Raw genomic sequence first — 7,856 nt, 5'->3', positions numbered from 1 at the left:
GAGGGGATTATAATCAATGTAATGAAACAAGGTATATGATTTGTTGAATGTAAAACTGATGATATGCCCTGTAAACTTTCACTCAATTCACAATAAAAACTTAAAAAAAAAAAAAAAATCAATTGACCATAGGTATATAGATCTATTTCTGGACTTCTAGTTCTATTCCACTGGTCTATGTGACCATTGTTACACATGTATTACTATTAGGCTGTTTTAATTACTATAAATTTATGGCATGTTGTGGAATCAGGAAGTCTGAATCCTCCTGCTTTATCCTTCTTCTTTAGGATTACTTTATCTATTTGGGATCTCTTCCCCTTCCATATAAATCCGAGGACTAGTTTTTCCATTTTTGTCAAGAAGAAGGTTGTTGGGATTTTGATGGAGATTGCATTGAATTTGAGTAGTATTGATATCTTAACTATACTAAGCTTTCCAGTAAACAGACACAAAGTGTCCTTTCATTTTGTTTTTTTGTTTTGTTTTGTTTTTTAGCAATGTTTTATATTTTTCTATATATAGGTCTTTTACCTTCCTGGTTAATTTTATTCCTGGATACGTTATTCTTTTAGATTCAGTTGTAAAAAGTAGTGTTTCCTTGACCTCTTGCACTTTATTGATGTATACAAACCCTACTGACTTTTGTGTATTTATCTTGTACCCAGGAACTTTGCTGAATTCCTCTGTTAGTTTTAATAGTTTCCTTGCATACCAATCATATTGTTTGTGAAAAGGGATAGCTTTATTTTTTACTTCCCAATTTGGATACTCCCCCCTCACCACCACCTATCCTGCCCCCAGCCTAATTGCTGTGACTAGAACTTACACAATAATGTTGAATAGTAGTGATGATGGCATAGTGTTTTTGAGATGGATGGGTGCCACAAAGGCACACTTCACTTGTGTGCTGATGGAAATACTACAGAAGAAACTCAGAGATTGATACTGCCCAAGGGAAGTCTGGTGGTTTTCTCTCTTCTACCCTGGTACACTGACTATGGCCAAAATCCTAGATTCAGCTAGGGCAACCTCAAAGTGAGTGCCCTTCAAATACCCTGCAACTCCCCACACCCAACAGTGGGAGATGGAGATACCAGAGGCCAAGTGATGGGGTTACTAGAGGTAAAAAGACAAAACCTAATTTTCCAGTGGAAAGAATGAGACTCAAGAGGGGTGAAGTGACTTGTGTAATATTGCACAGATTTCAGATCCATAGGTGGTCTTTCTTCTAAGCAGGACACAGTTTAGGTATGTAGGACTCAAGGGCGGAAAATTAGGGGTTGGTTTAATTAATCAAATGGCTCCAGGAACTCCCTGCAATCGTTGAGAGCTCATCTCTGACACCCTGAGGTGTTGAGGCATAGCTCACAGAGCTGGAGGGCACTGCTATCCCCTAATCTCTCCTAAATCCCAGAAATAGTCTGAATTCCATGCCCCACTGGGCTTCTTCCAGGGAGTTAATATTTTCAACTCTAGGCCTAAATGGTGCTGCTTCCACCTCTTGCCTCTCACAACAGGTCATTTCCAGCTTCTTTAAGACTTGAATCTTTAATTCCCACAGGCTGAAGTGGTCAAGCTAAGGACATGACTTTTTGCTTCCTGAACTAAGGAAATCAGGCAAATTGTGTAGGAGCCGATGAAAATGCTCATCTCCTTTGCCCCCAAAGTCTCATCTCTGAAAAATTATAAAATATAGGGGGAATAAAACAAAACACAAAGGTGTTCATTGGAGCTCTATTTATAGCTAAAATTAAAAATATATACACAGAAACAAACATTAACAAAAAAATGGTACAGACCCTTTGAAAACAAGAATTGTGTGTCAACTCTAAAAATTACTGAGGAAAACTTAGGATAAAAGTTAAAAGAACATTTATAGCTTTAAAAAAAAAAAAAAAAAGACACAAGTGACTGCCAGTCTAAGAGGATTTTACCCTCAACCTTCCCACCTTCTTGCTTTTTTTCAGTGCCGACAGAGGTGGTACAGTCCTAAACCTCCCCTGAAGTTTAACACATAAGAGAAATCTCCAATAACTCTTGTTTAAGAAAACCATTGGCCAGACTGGCCTAGTACTTAGAAGATAAAAATGCAGTACAACATGTCCACAGGTTTAGGGCTGAGATGTGGTGAAAACAGTTCTACCTCTTCTTATCTATTTAGATGCTGTCTATCAGGGAGGGGAATTGGTGGCTGATTGGCAAGAGAATCTTGAGCACACCAGAGGCAATGTGTGTGAAGGGCTCTGCAAATCTGCCAACAAAGCACCATCCAGTCGGGCAGGACAGTGAGATGACAATGCTGGGGCTTACAAGTAGCTGTCCAGCACCAAATGACTGCCTAGCACCTCTTAACTGACTCACTGCCCTGTGCTGTTGGCCAGGAGTATAAATCTATCTTCCTCATGCTGAGCTGAAATTAGCCTCCCCACTGCTCATGCAGACTGGTCCCACTTCCTCTGGAGCTACCTGGAAACCTCCCAACCCATAGGCTTCCTCTGTTCTCTGCTAATGGCTACCATCTCCTTTATCTAGACCGAATCGTTGGGTTTGTTTAGGGTCTCTCAGACAGTGCAGTCTGTCCACCATGCTGGCTGCTCTCCTCCAATGGCTATTTTAGTGGGACCAATGCAAGGGCTGTCTACTATCCCTCAAGTTACAACTTCTATTGCTCTGCCCCGGACAGCATCTGTGATCAGGCAAAGTGGTCTGAACATAACTTATCTCTGAGTTTCAAAGCAACCCAAGTCCGCCTTCCTCCCTACTAGTTCCTCTCCCATTTCTGTCAAATGCACACGAGTGATGTTTTACACCCTTAGAGGAGGGCTGTCAACAGTCATGTCAGGGGAAAGGAGACGCAAGACAAAAGGACATTATTATGGTGTGTTTTCCGGTTTTCTTTTTGCACAAAAACAGTCCATTTATTCAAGTGTTCTCCAGCACAAGTACATTAGAAAGGAGCTTTATTATAGTCTTCTGGGCACAAAAAAAAAAAAAAAAAAAAATGTGATGAAAGCGGAACTGACAGACTCTCTACATCTGCTGTACGCATTGACCTCTTTAATTATTTCATAAACAGCTATGTCACAAGCATCACTTACACAGAGATACAACAGAACACCAGGGAGCTCTCGGGGGTGGGGGGCACTCAGGGCCCTCACTCACGCGCCCCACCCTTGATGTCCCAGAACCAGACTGTGAAATGTACATTATTATTGTCAATAAATAGAGAAGCAACCCTAAAAAAATATATAGTGGTGAAAGGATGCTGGGACCCAGGGTTGGGGGTGGTGAGAGGGGCAGGAGATAGGAGAAAAGAGGAACTCAAGAGAAAGGAAAGAGGGCTGGGCGGAAGGGTCTGGGGAGTTAAGTCCTGCATTTAGCTGCGTGGAATGTGGAGTGAAGGCGCTCTGCCGCCGGGGTCAAAGCGAAATCGTCTGTAACAGGAAAAGTTATTACCAAATCAGCTACGGAGTTTATTCTTCAGTATGAATACATGATTTCCCACAAATAAGTAAGCACCCGCTACTTCAATGCCTCAGCTAAAACACATGAAATCTCTCATTTAGTTTTCAAGTACAAAGTTAAAATGCCTTTTTAATAATAATATATCAGAGTAAAATAATAGTCTCTTTTAAACTCCACTACAAGAAAACAAAACAAACAGTCATTGTCCAGACAGCAGACTTAATTTAACAATATATATTTTTTAATAAAATGTTTTTAGCACCTTGTTGAGTCACCTCCTCCCTCTGCGTATTCTAAGGAATTTCGGCATATTTTTGTTGTCATTATTGGGTTGTTGAATTCTTCGGCTATGCAACCAAATCAGTCTGTGAAGTGAAATGGGACTAAGGGAATGCTTTCGATCCCTGCTCATCTCCTCAGCTGGAGGCCCCTAAACTGGGGTTTGCTCCACCCTTACTCCTTGAGGGGTGCAGACCTGGGGTGAGGGGTGTGGTTTCCAGTTACCAGAGCTACAGGAGCCCACTGTTTGTAAGTTACCACTGGCAAAGGGACCTTCTGTCCTTGTCCCCACTACTTTGGACTTGCTTAGCCCTCCTCCAAAATGCCATTGCCTAGGACAGATGTAAGCAAGAGATCATTAACGGAAGACCCACCTTTGACGGGTCTCTGAAATCCAAGAGCAAGAAGGCGTGATGGCTTGTCTCAAGGATCCCAGCCTGCCTCTTCCAAAAATGTAAAGATTCCCGAGCTTCTGCTAGCTCAGTGGCATTCACTCTTAAGAGTTACTCTAGTCTCCTTCCTCCCAGATCCTCCAGACACCCAAACCATTCACTTATGGTTAATCCACAGACTTCTCTAAGGCCAGGATGGTGCTCCCAGCTGAAGTCCATCTTTCCCTCACACCTTCTCCACCTAGGTGGGCAGGCCACCCTAAAGACAACTGTAGTGTCACCCTATGTGACCAACACTGGGAGCAACCTAACTAGAGAATGCCTGATGATAAATTTACATTACTTCCCAGGAACAAAATGTGGGCCTGCAAGAAACACAGTTATTAGAATCTTGGTTCTGCTGTTGCCCTGACCAACAAAAATCACAGGCCCCTTTCAGGCCACTGAAAGGCCCTAATCCACACCCATAGCTTGAGGGCTCCTGCCAGACTCCTGAAAGCCATTAGCACGACAGCAACTTCACCCTAAACAGAGTAGCAACAGGAATCCAAAATGCCTCCAAAGCCTTCTCCTGTGGCAAGAAATGATTGCCACCTTCCTATAAGAACATTTTCCAAATGGCTCAGCTGATAGTCCTTCCCTTGCTCTTGTTAAGAGATCCTCCAGGCCTCAAGATGGTTGAGTATTTCCATCTCAGTTTCCCTGGTATTACACAGCCTGGTGGCCAGCTAGCCAGGGAGGCGATGGAAGCTGGCACTCCTCAGACCCATTCAAGGCAAAATGGCACTTCTTCCTCCTGGGTCAGCCTGTTCTAACCCATACCCTAGCAACTCACCAAAACTCACATAAGCATCTGCATCAGACAACCAGTCCCAGGACTATTTTTAAAGCTAAGAGGACCTGGATACCCTTGGGAAGGCTGCTTTCAATAGAAAGAAGGCAACTGCCCTCAGGTCTAGAAAGCAACATCATCTGCTGATTGGATGGTCCTCCACTACTTCTCACCTATTGGTCTCTGGCCTACTGTTCTCCAGTCTGCCGGTACCCTGACAAATCAGGCCAATTTGAGGCCCATGGGGGCTCAGCAGCCACCTGCTGTAAACTAGCCTTTTCCTCAGGTGAGAGACCACGGGTTCAATGACCCTCACGCTAGCACCTGACTACTGCCCCCAAGCAAGAGCCACAGATCTCTTTGGCACCATGTTCCACTTGGCATCTGTGGTAGGAAGACTGCCATCCTCAATTTTTATTTCCAGGGTGGTCAATGGACTTAACTGGAAAGAAAATTCCACTAGGAACAGACTTTTTGTAGTTTTTTCCACACCATTGCCTCTGCCCTCAGCCTATCTACAGCAAGAGTAATGACCTCCCACCTAATCCTTACATGACCCTGTCTCAGCTTGTCATAGCTCCTTTGGAAGGTGACCCAATACCTATCTTCAGAAGTGCCCCATGGCTGAAGGTGGGTTGTTAAGTGTCCCAGTATGGCCAAGTTGGCACATTCCCAAGGTCCCTTTGCCAAGTTGGTTGGGATGGAAGAAAAGCTGGTGATTGTTAACTCTATAGTCTCTGCAAGCTGGCCCCCATATCCCATGGGTCATTCTGGCCCATTTTGGGGCTGCCAGGTTACTAGACAGAGAAACAACTTCTGTTAGTCACAAGGCCTCCTAACTCCAACACTTCCTAGCTGAGCAAGCTGGCTGGTCCCACAGCCATGAAATGGAAGCAGGCCTAATCACTGTCTGCCCAGAAAGTAATCTCTCTGGCTTGCCACATCTTTTACTACCAGTTTTCCTCAGACTCCCCAAAACAACCTCTTGGGTGGAGCACCAGGCCGTTAAGGTAGAGCTTGGGCCATTGACAAAAGTCCTGGGTGTCTGAAACGGTTAGAAAGGCCCATGGAGACACTGCCCTAACTCTGGGAGCTAGGAAGACCTTAGTGTTGGCTAGTGGGGGAGGGAGCACCTTGGACTGCCTAAGGCAGCCCTCCTCCCCTCAGCCCTCCTAGAGTGGTGCTGGTGGACTCCAGGCCAGGAAGAATGGAGCCTGGCTGGAGGACATGGGGGATGGGGAAAAGCACCACAATTAGGTACAAGGACTCCAAGAGGGAAGGCAAAGGTCACCCACGGGGGTCCAATTACCACCTGCCACCAGGTCTGAGGTGGCCAGAAGCAACTAAGTGTGATCTTAAAATGCCAATTTCATAAGGAAAGGAATAGACTATCACCCAAAACCAAGCACCCCAAACAGGAGTGGGAGACTGGCCACCAACTGGCTTTCTCCTGAGCAATGAATGAGCAAGGGATGTGAAACCTTGATTTCCGCTTTGTCACTAATTCCTAATTTGCTTTTAAAAGATGAAGTTCCCTGTCCCACTTCCCCTCCTCCAATGGAAGGAAGTCCCCTGACCAAGACGCAGACCCAGATGTCAATTTGGTTTTGGTTGGGGGAGAATAGGTAGGGAGCAGAGGGCTGACTGGTGCCTGGAATTGCAGGTCAGTATCACAGGTTGCTAACAGAAGAATCACCAGGGGCAAAAGAGATAGAACACTACCTGCTAGAGGAGAGCACCTGCGGAAATAAAACCTCCTCCTTCTTTCTTCCTGTCTGCACACCTAGCAACTTCTGGGAAGGACAGTCTGCCTGCAACCAGGGCAACAGAGGTAAATAGCTGCTCGGGCTGACTCCACAAAGTCCTGAATCCTGGGGAGAGTGCTGGGGGCTCCTGGTGTGTGTGCATCTTATTAGAAATATGTTCCTGTGTCTTAGAGAAATTGACTGGTATGGGACTTCTGTCTGCAGTGGGGGCCAGGGCTCAGCACACGGAGCCCCCTCCCCCACACCATAAGATTTCTTATACATGACCCTATCTATGTATTTATATAGTGCCTACCATCGTAGGCCCTATCTTTCTAGGGATAGGAGCATGAGATCATGTGCTTGGCAGCACACCCCCCATTTCTGCCAGTCCCAGGAGGCGCCATCCCCCCTCCCATTATAAAATATATATCTCTATATGCCACATATCTACACCCCATCGATCCAGGCAAGCATCTGCCCATCGGGCCCTCACCCTGGAGCTACCAAGCGCTGCCCTTTCCTACCGCCAGGCGGAGGGCCGCCTCCGTAGGAAGTGGGACCGAGCGTCACGCGGCTGGGGCTCCAGGTGCTGCTGGCTCGAGGGAAGAGCTCAGCTATCATCAGACCAAGTACTAGAAAAGAAATACACACCACTCCAATCACACACACAAGGAGAGAGCCTGCCGGGTCCTCCCTCCAGCCCTGACACACCGGACTCAGAGGAAGGAAAGTAGAAGAGAAGAGGGGCTGACCCAGAGCACTCACGGGCGCCCACTGTCACTGTGCCCGGTGGCCCACCTGGCCCAAGGGGTAGGGAGCCAGGGCACCAGAGCCACCATGTTCACTTTTAAAAAAAAGCACCCTGCCCCCCGCACCTTGGTTTGAAACCTAACAGGAGGGGTGTTGGGTTTTTGTTTTCTTAAAGAAAATCTTAAAACAAACATAATTATAACCAGAACCTTAAGAATAATTATAATAAAATGTGTCATCAGCCTCCCAGTATAAAACTGCAACCTGTCAGAGAAGACCAAAAACATCACATTCCAGGGGCCAGGAGCCGCCTTGTGTGCAGGGGGGTGGATGGTGGGCGCCTCATAAAAGAACACACAAAAGGCGACTTACACAGGAAAGCACCAG

The sequence above is a fragment of the Chrysochloris asiatica genome, unplaced genomic scaffold, assembly GCF_000296735.1.
Source record: "Chrysochloris asiatica unplaced genomic scaffold, ChrAsi1.0 scaffold00016, whole genome shotgun sequence".
Classification (NCBI taxonomy): Eukaryota; Metazoa; Chordata; class Mammalia; order Afrosoricida; family Chrysochloridae; genus Chrysochloris; species Chrysochloris asiatica.
The sequence above is the reverse complement of the archived record's forward strand: the minus strand, read 5'-3'. Positions refer to the sequence as shown.